General features: G+C 39.9%; 1 protein-coding gene across 9 annotated transcripts in view; it reads left to right on the top strand.

The window, feature by feature from the left end:
- MYO6 (myosin VI) overlaps positions 1-12,701 on the top strand; it is a 152,934-nt gene that overhangs the window by 37,109 nt on the left and 103,124 nt on the right. The window contains exon 1 of one of the 9 annotated variants that reach the window (XM_058435054.1): positions 11,330-11,521. The exons of the other annotated variants lie outside the window; for them this stretch is intronic. The gene's annotated coding sequence lies outside the window, so the exon portion shown is untranslated. Of the gene's footprint in view, positions 1-11,329; positions 11,522-12,701 lie in introns of those variants that run through there. 9 annotated transcript variants of the gene reach the window in all.

Here is a 12,701-nt window from a genome sequence, read left to right as displayed (position 1 = left end):
TAGAGAAGGTGTTTCACCATGTTGGCCAGGCTGGTCTTGAACTCTTGCCCTCAAGTGGTCCTCCTGCCTTGGCCTCCCAAAATGTTAAGATTATAGGCATGAACCACTGCCTCAAGCCCGGAATGATTTTGTCAGAAGAAGCCATTTGAGCTAAAGTGTAGAGATGGGATAAACCTGGAATACTTGGAGGAACTTAGAGCAGTTGAGAAGGCTGGAGAGTGTGGACCTGAGGAAGGAGGTGGAAGAAAGGAATTAAGGAATTAAGGTGGAATTAAGGAATTAAGGAAAGAAATAAGTGTTTGTCATGCTATTGAACAAATTTTTTGAAAAGCAAAGGCAACATGATATTCCTTCATATGCAATGTAACTTCTTCACAAAACCCGAAAATGAACATTATTCAGTATGCTGCAAGTAGGTTTTGCTGATGAAATGAAGGAAGATGCTGAGAGGTCTCTAGACTCACTTGCTATTTAGATGTCTAGTTTCAGGTTACCAACCTCAAAGTACTTTCTACCTTTCAAATTTAGGTCTTCAATTCATTACAGTACCAGGTTTCATTGAATCTAAAATACCATGAATTCTAAGGTACGCAATTAATATTTTATATACTGCTAAGAAAGAAAAAAGTCACTGCCAATTAAGTAATGACACATCATAAAATGCTAAATACATCTCAATTTTAAACATGTTAATGTGTGAAAAAGTGCCTATTGGAGATATCTTTCATTTAATCCTCATAACAGGTTTCATGTACATATTATTCACTGTATGTCATAGCTTTTCATGGTAATTCTTATTGAATAATCAAACCTGTGGTTGTTCACTCTTCGCATGCTGAATTATACTGTATTGTAATTTAGTTAATTACCTTTTATTGTTAAATATTTATTTCCAAGTTTTTTTCTCTGTTTTGTTTTTCACCTGCCCCTCCGTCTCCTCCTCTTTTTTTTTTTAACTGCCGCTTCAGGAATATAAGCTTTTTTAAAATTAATTTTTATTTATAATTGACACATAATTATACATATTTATGGGGTACAGTGTGATGTTTCAATGCTTGTATATGTAGTATAATGATCGAAGTATATTTATTGCTTTAAACGTGTCATTTCTTTGTGGTAACAGCATTCAAAGTCTCTTTTAGCTATCTTGAAATAAACACTGCATTACTATTTGCTGTATTCACCCTACTGTGTAACAGAACACCAGAATTTATTCTTCCTAACTGTAACTTTGTACCCATTGAACAATCTCTCCTGGTCCTCCCCCTGTCCTCCACCCCCTTTCATTGGTAAGCACTATTCTACTCTCTACTTTTATGAAATCAATTTTTTTAGATTCCGTGTATGAGTGAGTTCTTACAGTGTCTTTCTGTGCCTGGCTTATTTTACCTAACATGTTGTCTTCTAGGTCCATCTGTGTTGCTGCAAATGACAGGATTTCATTCTGTTTTGTGGCGGAATACTATTTGCCTGAAGATGGGCATTTAGGTTGATTCTGAGTCTTGTATAAATAAACTTTTGATTATTTTCTTAAGGATAGATGCCTGGAACTGAAAATATAGGTAAAAAAGTCTAAACTTTCTTATGACTCTTGATGTATATACATATAGTCACGTTGCTTTTCAAAACTACTATACCAATTTAAATTGTTTACAATACTTAAATGTGTAAGTTCCACCTTCATTAGCAGACTATCACAATAAATTTGTTTTCTAATTCTGTAGGCAGAAATAGTATCTCTCTTTTTTTTTTTTTCTTTTTGAGATGGCGTCTTGCTCTGTCGCCCAGGCTGGAGTGCAGTGGCACGATCTCGGCTCGCTGCAACCTCCGCCTCGTGGGTTCAAGCAATTCTCTTGCCTCAGCCTCCTGAGTAGCTAGGATTACAGGTGTGTGTCATCATGCCTGGCTAATTTTTAAATTTTTAGTAGAGATGTTTCACCATGTTGGCCAGGCTGGTTTTGAACTCCTGACCTCGAGTGATCCGCCTGCCTTGGCCTCCCAAAGTGTTGGGATTACAGGCGTGAGCCACTGCGCCTGGCCAGAAATAGTATCTCATTTTTCGGACCATGTCAAAAGAATGATAACATCTCATTTTAGTATATATTTTTTGGATTACTGATTAGATTGAACATTTGATCACATTAGTTTTTGTAGGAGATAATTGGTGTATAAGTTTCTGGCTTTTTTTTGTGATAATAAGTAAATTATAAATTAAGAACAGATGTAATTATGCAGATGTCATGACATTTTTAATTGTGAGATTTATTTTTTCCCTCATAGTAATATAATAGCTGTATATATAGATATTTTTTGAGACGGAGTCTTGCTGTGTGGCCCAGGCTGGAGTGCAGTGGCTCAATGTTGGCTCACTGCAAGCTCCGCCTCCCGAGTTCATGCCATTCTCCTGCTTCAACCTCCCGAGTAGCTGGACTACAGGCGTCCGCTGCCACGCCTGGCTAACTTTTTGTATTTTTAGTACAGATGGGGTTTCACCGTGTTAGCCAGGATGGTCTCGATCTCCTGACCTCGTGATCCACCCACCTTGGCCTCCCAAAGTGCTGGGATTAAAGGTGTGAGCCACTGTGCCCGGCCTAATAGCTGTATTTTTAATTGCAAAGAATAATTGATGCAGTTAGAAAATTTTGGAGTCATGTGAATTTCTAATTTTGATCTGTTGCTCAGTTGTTGATTTTTAAGGTGAGATTTAATGTTTTAAAGAATTATGACTTTAATATGTATAATGTTTGTTGTCTTTTTAATGCTGGGATAAAATTGTAATGATTTCTAACCATTGTAAGGCTGTGAAACTTGATTATCTGAAAATTATTAAAATTATAATAGTATATGCTAAAAATGTAATAATATGTGCTATTCCAAGTGGTTAAAAAAATTGAGACTTAAATGATAAAACAAAGATTCTGCTATATTCCTTTTGTCTTAAGTTTATTCCATTAGTAAAAAGTACTTGATCAAGAAGACTTTGACTTTTTTCAACTGATGTTAAAAATGAAAAAAGATATCTTAATCTTATGTCATAAGGATCTGTTTGAATACTTGTGAAGCAGAAGCATTTGGCATGAATATTTTAAAATTGTTACTATTTATTTGTGAACGTTTTAAAATTGTTTAAATTGAACAATTTAAAATTGGTTCCTTCTGAGCTACGCTAATCCTAGCTATTTTAAACTGGCTTTCAGCAATATGTATTACAGTGCATACATGAATCATTTCTTTGGAATAGAAAATTGGATGTTAAGTAATATTTATTAAAATGCAGAATTTTTCTGTGGCAAAATATTTCTACCAGTGGGCTCTGATAGAAACAGATTTTTTAAAGAAAGTAGAGGGGTTGGCACAGTTTAGTTGACAGCCAGTTGATAGACAAAGAGGAGCCTTGTCCTAGTGCTCTGTTATGTGGCTATGGATGAGTCACTTAAATTTCCTGCCTGTTTTCGTTTTTGGAAATGAAAACAATAACACTGGTTATGGATTGTTCATATTATAAAAACAGTTAAATTCTGATGTTCTGCCGAAAAATTGGTTCATCAGTCGGTTATAATTACTGTTGCTAGTTGGTTCTAAGTTTTTAAGTTTTAGATTAAGATGGATTTATTTCATGGCTTGATCCAATCCAGCACATTTTAAATGATTTCACTTTATTTATTAGTTACCCTGTATGATGAGATGGGGTTATCAGTATCTTGTTAACAAAAGAAGCTGTTAAATTATTCTCAAGAATATAAGGTGGACTGTATACTTATTTTTTACCAAGGGAAAAAAGGGGAATTTGTGCCATGGAAACTAAAGATCCCATTTATTTTTGTCATTATGCCAAAAAATAACAACAGTGTTTTCTCTCTGGCTTAGAGTGGTAGAGCTTCTTTGACGTTTCCTATTTCTACCTCTGCTTTTATCGAGCTGTAGAACTCTTCATTTAGAATATAACATTTGCAAATATTGAAAAAGTACTTTTTTTTTTTTGTGGGATTGCCACTAGGTGGTGGGTATAATATGTGAGGAATGATCAGTGGTAATAATAGTTCTGATAGTTTCAGGTACTTGTATTTTTACATTGTTGTGCTTTTTCATTATTGTGTATATTTGAACATTTCTGTGAAACTTAGTTTCTTTTCATAATTATTTTATTTATTTTCTTTAGAGACAAGATCTGGCTCTGTTGCCCAGGCCAATGTGTGATGGTGTGATCATAGCTCACTGCAGGCTTGAACTCCTGGGCTTGGGTGATTCACCTGTCTTAGCCTCTCAAATGGTTGGGATTACAGGTATACACCACCATACTCAGCTAAATTTTTATTTTTAAATTTTTTGTGGAGACAGAATCTTGTCATGTTGACCAGGCTTGTCTGGAACTCCTGGCCCCAAGTGATCCTCCCACCTCAGTCTCCCAAAGTGTTGGGATTATATGCATGAGCCACTGTGCATAATGATTTTAAAATTTCAGAGCTCTCAAAAGATGTTACTGTACCGTGGAATTAGTCCTCTTTCCCCTTAGGGAAAATATTTCCAATTTTATAATGAAAGTTAGAATACAAGTCAGTGACAACATAATCCACTTACCTGAAATGCATTTTACAGCAAACTTTTAAAGATTAAGTTACAATTCTTATATAAGACAATTATATTACTAAGGATTGGGGCTTAAAAAATGATTAAAATGGGCTGGGTGCGGTGGCTCACGCTTGTAATCCCAGCACTTTGGGAGGCCAAGGCGGGTGGATCACTTGAGGTCAGGAGTCGAGATCAGCCTGGCCAACGTGGTGAAACCTTGTCTCTACTAAAAATACAAAAATGAGCCGGACATGGTGGCGGGCGCCTGTAATCCCAGCTACTTGGGAGGCTGAGGCAAGAGAATCACTTGAATCCGGGAGGTGGAGGTTGCAGTGAGCCAAGATCACACCATTGCACTCCAGCCTGGGCGACAGACTCCTTCTCAAAAAAAAAAAAAAAAAGAAAAAAAAATTAAAATGAGAAATGTAAAATTGTCAGATTAATAAACTTTATTAAACATTCCCAAGGCGATGATGAAAATAATTAACAGTGAATTATTCTCTAAAGATGTGTTTCCTTGTTAAACATTGGACTTCTTGATAAACATGGAGAATGTCTACGTACATTTATATCTTCGTTCTCTTCTGAAACATCATTAGAATGACAGTATAGGAATTTAAAAAAAATTATACAGTTGGGAACATCCCTACCAAAAAGTTAGATGTGCCCAGTTACTCTAGAATGAAGTCACAGGTCTCCATGTACTTGTATCGAGATGCTAGTTAGCGACTTAGTGACTTTCTAAATGTGAATGGAAAACAAGTTGAGAAAAGCCTTTCCATGAGAAAGAAAAAAGCAATAGAAGGAAAAAAGCAGCCAGAAGGAATCAGAGACAATGGAGGGAAAATAAAAATGTGACTGTAGAAATAAAATTTTCTGTGGAAGGGTTAGAAAGTCAAGTGAAGGACATTCCCAAGACGGTGGAATAAAGGGATGTAGGTAATAGAAGAGAAAAGAGGCGAGAATAAGAGTGGCAATCTTGTAGAAGGAGAACATTAAATTATAGACCTCAGAAGGCAAGAACTGCATAGGAAGACATCTAAAAAACAGAAAGAATATCAGAACATTCCTCACTGTATGATTTGTGCTTCCAGACTACACATGTTCTTAGTGTATGTAGCACAATGAATTCAAGCAACACAGAGCCATATTATCATGGAAGTTTAGGGCACCCAGGATTAAGGCAAGATCCTTCAAGCTTTCAGGTAATAGGGGTGAAATAAAAAGGGGTATGAATAATCAGGAACCTAAAAGGCATAGCAGTTCTGGATGCTAAAATATATGTTCCCCAAATCTTGAAGAAAAATGACTTTCAACCCAGAACTCAATTATATGTGTGTGTTCAATCAGTAATTTAAGTATGAAGGTAGAACAAAGACCCTATTGAGCATGAAAGGACTCAAATGTGTACCTAGGAGACAGCAGTGAAGGGAAGCCCCAGAATGATAGCTGACCGTAGTTTCAGAGAGCAGCCAAATAACTAAAGGAGGGGCGGGAGGCACTGTTGTTGGTTATATGAGCAAAAAAAAAAAAAAATAAATTAAAAAAAGTGCTCTTTTATCACCTTAATAAGAAAATTAATATAAAATGCATCTTTGTGAATCACTGTTAATATTGAATGGAACTTGTGAGAAGATTGTAAATACTACTACTTCATTGTGAACAACTAAACTGAGGAAAAAAAGGCTTAAGCCTTCAATGCAAAGAAATTCATCCTTCATGAAGAATACTCAATAGTTCTAATGGATTCTATTCCAGGATGGTAATTCTTGTGAAGTGAGACCAAGTTGTAGCTGAGTTGAATTTTAATTGTTGAATAATTACTGTGTAATTAATTCCAGAGAATGAGTGAGATTATAAAATAGTAACTGAGTACTTGAACTACTCTGGAACTTTAGATTTATCTGATCTGAATACCTACGGACTTAAAGTTGATAGTGTAAAGACTCAAGAATAAATTGATAGGCGGAAGGCAGCAGCTTTAAAAGAAATCATCCTATGTTGGTGGTTAGGAGTCAAGGCAAAATGCCCACAGCACAGTAGAGGAGAGGGTTTTTGTTGTGAGATCTACTTAAAAAAAAAAAAAAAACCAAAGGTTTGCTTGCTTTTAACTCTGGGGAAACTGAAGCTTTTTAACCCATAAATAACATTCCTTTGAGATATTGCCACACTTTATGAGCTGGGAAGGTGTAAGGAGCTTTGGATCATATAATCAGTATGATCGATTATTTTTGTTTGTGAAGAGTTAACTGAGTAACTTTTTAAGTGCCTTGACAAAACCATTATGGTTTTATCAGGTTTTATAGAGGATCTCAGTAATGCATAAATTGTGTCTGTCTCAAGTCTTTGTCTGAAAATTAAAAAATCCAGGCATATTATTCCACTGGGAGACATTCCCATGATAATGTTTGATTTATTGGCTACTTAGCAGAATTTTATAGAAATCTACTTTAAAAAAAAACCTGACTCCCACCTAAACTTTGCCAACTGTTTGGATAAACTTTGTATTTTTATCCATGTTTTGAGAATCTATTACTGTATTTCTTTAATTTTACTAATCTGGCACATTTGTGCAAAATGCTAAATTGGAGGGCAAGTGATGAATAGATCTGATTTGAGGGTATTTACATTCCAACAGACTGGAACAATCAGAAAAATCTAGTTGCTGAGTAATAGCATTATTAAAAGATGATTGCTTTACTGCATTTGCTTTTTAATGGATTTTGACACAAAGTCCCATAAGATCTATCGACACTGAACAATCTGTGTACCTAAAGAATTAAATCTCTCATATGTATGAAGTTTTCTTTTAATTTTATTTGAAACACTCAGTTATTAAATTACTTAATTCCTTGTTTATGAATTCACTAATTATTTGCTATTATCTGGTGCCCTGCTTTTGGTGCTTTTTTCCCTCATCATATTGGATTATTGCCTACCACTCTCTTCTACCAGAGACCTTTCTAATATGGTCAGTGACCTTTCTAATATGCAGATCTAATTAGGTGACCCTCAGTTGCCTGTAGAATAGAGTTAAGGCTGTTTACATCTTGGCATAGATCTGCCTTGATCTGTCAGGCTTTGTCTTCCACCACTTTTTTCCCCCTTCTTCCTCTCAGTACACCCTCCAGTCATACTAAGTAACACTTATATCCAGTATTTCAGCTTTTAGTTTCACATCTTTGAATTTTTTTTTTAGAAAATTATAATTTCACCTTTTATTTTAGATACAGGGGTACATGTACAGGTTTGTTACATGGGTATACTGTGTGCTACTGAGGTTTAGGATATGGATGATTTCATCACTCAGGTGTTGAGGACAGTACCCAATAGGTAGTTTTTTTAGCCCTTTCCCCCTCCCTCTCTGCCCCCTCTAGTAGTCCCCAATGTCTATGACTCCCATCTTTTTTTTTTTTTTTTTTTTGAGACGAAGTCTCACTATATTGCCCGTGCTGGTCTTGAACTCCTGAACTCAAGCAGTCCTCTTGCCTTGGCCTCCCAGAGTGCTGAAATTACAGGCATGAGCTACCACACCTGGCTTCGGCTCCCATCTTTATGTCCATGTGTACTCAGTGTTTAGTTCCCACTTGTAAGTGTGAACATAATTGTATTTGGTTTTCTGTTCCTGTGTTAATTTCGCTTGGGCTAATGGCCTCCAGCTGCCTCCATGTTACTGCAAAGGGCATTACTTCATTCTTTTTAGTGGCTGCATAGTATTCCATGGTGTATGTCTACTATATTTTCTTTATCCGGTCCATCGTTTATGGACACCGAGGTTGATTCCATGTCTGTTGTGAATAGTGCTGTGATGAACATACAAGGGCGTGTGTCTCTTCTTTTTCTGTGTGTATATTTATTTATTTATTTATTTTTTGAGACAGAGTCTCACTCTGTCACCCAGGCTGGAGTACGGTGGCGCAATCTTGGCTCACTGCAGCCTCCACCTCCCGGGTTCAAATGCTTCTCCTGCCTCAGCCTCCCAAATAGCCGGGATTACAGGCATGCACCACCATGCTCGGCTAATTTTATTTGTATTTTTAGTAGAGACGGGGTTTCTCCATGTTGGTCAGGCTGGTCTCGAACTCCCGACCTCAAGTGATTCACCCACCTCGGCCTCCCAGAGTGCTGGGATTACAGGCCTGAGCCACTGTGCCCGGCGTGTATATTTATTTTTAAACAGGCATATTATGTTCAAAGAATGCATGTGTCTTTTTGGTAGAACGATTTATTTTCCTTTGGGTATATACCCAGTCATGTAATTGCTGGGTCAGATGGTAGCTCTGTTATATGTATATTTTTTTAGTTTTTATTTTTTTTTGAGACTGAGTCTCACTCTGTTGCCCAGGTTGGAGTGCAGTGGCATGATCTTGGCTCACTGCAACCTCCACCTTCTGGGCTCAAGCCATTCTCCTGCCTTATACCCGAGTAGCTGGGATTACAGGTGCCTGCCACCACGCCTGTCTAATTTTTGGATTTTTAGTAGAGACGAGGTTTCACCATGTTAGCCAGGCTGGTCTCAAACTCCTGACCTCAAGTGATCCGCCTGCCTCAGCTTTCCAAAATGCTGGGATTATAGGTGTGAGCCACTGTACCTGGCTGGTAACTCTTTTAAGTTTAGAAATCTCCAAACTGCTTTCCATAGTGGTTGAATTAATTTACATTCCAACCAACAGTATATTTTTTCTCTGCGGGCTTGCCAGCCTCTGTTGTTTTTTTACTTTTTAATAAAAGTCATTTAATTAGGTCCCACTTGTCAATTTTTGTTTTTGTTGCAGTTGCTTTTGGGGACGGAGCCAAAAATTCTTAGCCAAGGCCAGTGTCAAGAAAGGTATTTCCTAGGTTTTCTTCTAGATTTTTATAGTTTGAGGTCTTACATTTAAATCTTTATAATCCATCTTGAGTGATTTTTGTATATGGTGAAAGGTAGGGGTCCAGTTTCATTCTTCTGCATATGGCTAGCCAGTTATCCCAGCACCATTTATTGAATAGAGAGTCCTTTTCCTATTGCTTGTTTTTGTTGACTTTGTCAAAAATCAGGTGGTTGTAGGTGTGGGGCTTTGTTTCTGTGTTCTCTATTCTGTCCCATTGGTCTGTCTGTTTTTGTACCAATACCATGCTGTTTTGGTTACTGTAGCCTTCTGTATAGTTTGAAGTCGGGTAGTGTGAATATACTGTGATCTAACAAGCTTTTATTCCTGGGACATAAGGGTGGTTCAACATATGCAAATCAATAAATGTGATTCACCACATTGACAGAATTAAAAGCAAAAATCATCGGATCATCTCAATAGAGGCAGAAAAAGTTTTCTGTAAAATCTAGCACCCCTTCATAATAAAAACCTTCAGCAGACGAGGCATCAAAGAAACATAACTGAAAATAATGAGTTATCTATAATAAACCCATAGCCAACATTGTACCGAACAGGCAAAGGAACAAGACAAGAATGCCCACTCACACCACTCTTATTCTGGAAGTCCTAGCCAGAGCAGTCAGGCAAGAGAATAAATAAAAGGTATTCAAATAGGAAAAAAGAAGTCAAACTGTCTCTCTTTGCTGATGATACATTCTAAATGTGGAAAACCCTGAAGTTTCTCCCAAAAGACTCCAAGAACTGATAAATGACTTCAGTAATGTTTCAGGACACAAAATAAATGTGCAAAAATGAGTAGTATTTCTAAACAGCAGTGACGTTCAAGCTGAAAGTCAAATCAAGAACACAATCCTGTTTACAATAGCCACACAGACAGAACGAAATACTTAAAAATATAGCTAACCAAGGAGGTGAAAGACCTCTACAAGGAGAACCACAAAACACTTCTGAAAGAAATCAGAAAGCCAGGCGCGGTGGCTCATGCCTGTAATCCCAGCACTTTGGGAGGCCAAGGCGGGTGGATCACCGGAGGTCAGGAGTTCGAGACCAGCCTGGCCAACATGGTGAAACCCCATCTCTACTAAAAATACAAAAACTAGCCAGGCATGGTGGCGGACCCCTGTAATCCCAGCTACTAGGGAGGCTGAGGCAGGAGAATTGCTTGAACCCAGGCGGTGGAGGTTGCGGTGATTCAAGATCTCGCCATTGCACTCCACCCCGGGCGACAAGAGCAAAACTCTGTCTCAAAAAAAAAAAAGTATTTTACTTTGGTCCTTTATTTATGTGACACACCTAAGTTAAGGAGGAACAAACATGTTTGTAGGCAAGAGAGTCTCATTTTTGTAATTTATCATCAACATTCGAAATTTTAAAATTAATATTTAAAAAGTATTAGCTCTAGGGAGTCAGTAAGGCAAGCAAATATAGACTTGTTTGTAAAGCAAGAAAATATTTACTTTCTTTTTTTCCCTCTGAATTTACTTACTACAAGGTAGGGTTTGTGTGTAGCCTAGAGTTTGAACCTTCATTTCAAGGAATGAAATGAAACAAGATAGCTCTTGTTTCTTGATTTTTGCTTGTTTTTTGGGCCTAAGTTAGCGTTCTCAAATGGGGAAAAAATGAGGAAGGAGAGAGTAGGTGTAGACTGTTAGGTAACAGGGGTACCTTAATGGCGCCGGTTCCGGGTTCTTCTCCCCTCCTTGACCGGGCACTGTCTGAACCCGCCAAAGGAGGGCCAATCAGAAAGAAGCATCTCCCGCCTTCCCTTGGGCCCGCCCCACGTAGGCCCAAGGGATATAAAACCCAGCACACTAGCAGCTCTCCCTCTCCTCTCCCCTCCCCTCCCCTCTCTCTCCCCTGCGCGACCTGACCTCTACCTCTCCAATAGAGATCTCTTGGCTGCCACAGGTGTCGTCTCTGACTAGCCTGTCGCCCTTCATTTTGGTGCCGTGACTCGGATCGGGATTCCCCACCTTTAGGTGGGACCCCGATCCCCTTCCCAGGCTCAGTCTAGACCTCCGGCCAGCCTTCACCCATTTTCCTGTTCACCGAGCTCTTCGCCCACCACCGGCCTCATCTCGGTAAGTTTTCCCCTCCCGGGCCTACCTCTCGGGCCAATCGCCAGACCCTAGCCGCTCCCGTGACAGACACATTTTGCCGGACGCCCTTACGGCAGTGGTAGGCCCCCATCATTCACTTCCGCCTCAGCCTGCAGGGAATGGAGTTTTCTCCCTCTCCTCCTCGCGTCTCTGGCCTGGGCCCCTCTCCTTCGCTCGTTAAAATCCTGGTACCAGGTGACCCACGGCCTCCCGCCTCTCAGAGGCTCCTCAGTCCTTCCGTTTCGGTGACGATGGATCCGGAGGCTCTGACTCGCTCCGCGGCAAGCAGCCAGCAGGGGGCGCCCTGCCTAGCTTGTCGCCGTCTATTCCTTCCTCTCTTATGGGAGGCTCTGCATCCCTGCCGGCTGACTCCCCCCTACAATGTCTTTTAAATAATTCGTCGGCCCTTGGCCTCGCCTCAGACATCAAACCAAAACACCTAATTAAATTTTGCACTCAAAACTGGCCCACCTATCCCCTAGACAACCAAAACAAATGGCCTCCTTATGGCTCTCTCGATCCTGATCTTCTTCGGGATCTCTACAACTATTGCGTGCGAACAGGAAAATGGGTAGAGATCCCATATATTCACGGCCTCTTCCTCCTATGGGACACACCTAACCTCCGGCTCCCTTGCGAACCCCAACAGCTCCTTGCCGCTCTTAAACTGCCAACCCCTCCCTCTGCCCCCGACTTCGACCCAGCCGACGAGCCCCCCCCCCCCCTACCACCACCCTCCGCCCCACCTTCCGGCCGCCGGCCCAGATCAACCAGACGCCCCTCCCAGCGGCGCCTGCCCGCCCCCCACAAACTGCACCTACACCAGCGCTCCTCCAAACTTCCCAGGCCCCGAAGGCTGGTGCAATGGCTCCCTACACAAGTCTATCAACTCTTCCACTGGTGGCCCCTGTGTTCCCGTCACTCTCTTTCCCCAACTCACCCTATTACCCTTCTCTGAAGGCTCATCAGCACACTGACACAAGAGAGCAGTTTTCCTACCATTCATTCTCGGGCTATCCCTCACCACCTCCCTACTAGGCTCAGGACTAGGGGCTGCCTCCCTAGGTTACAGCGTGTCTCAGTTTTCCGATCTCAAGATTCCGCTTTACAACGTCAAATCACATCCCTAGCAGGGGTAACACTTCAAACCGCTGAGCTCTAG

This window comes from Hylobates moloch, unplaced genomic scaffold, assembly GCF_009828535.3.
Source record: "Hylobates moloch isolate HMO894 unplaced genomic scaffold, HMol_V3 SCAFFOLD_2, whole genome shotgun sequence".
Taxonomy (NCBI): domain Eukaryota; kingdom Metazoa; phylum Chordata; class Mammalia; order Primates; family Hylobatidae; genus Hylobates; species Hylobates moloch.
This window is presented reverse-complemented; position numbering and strand designations above follow the sequence as displayed.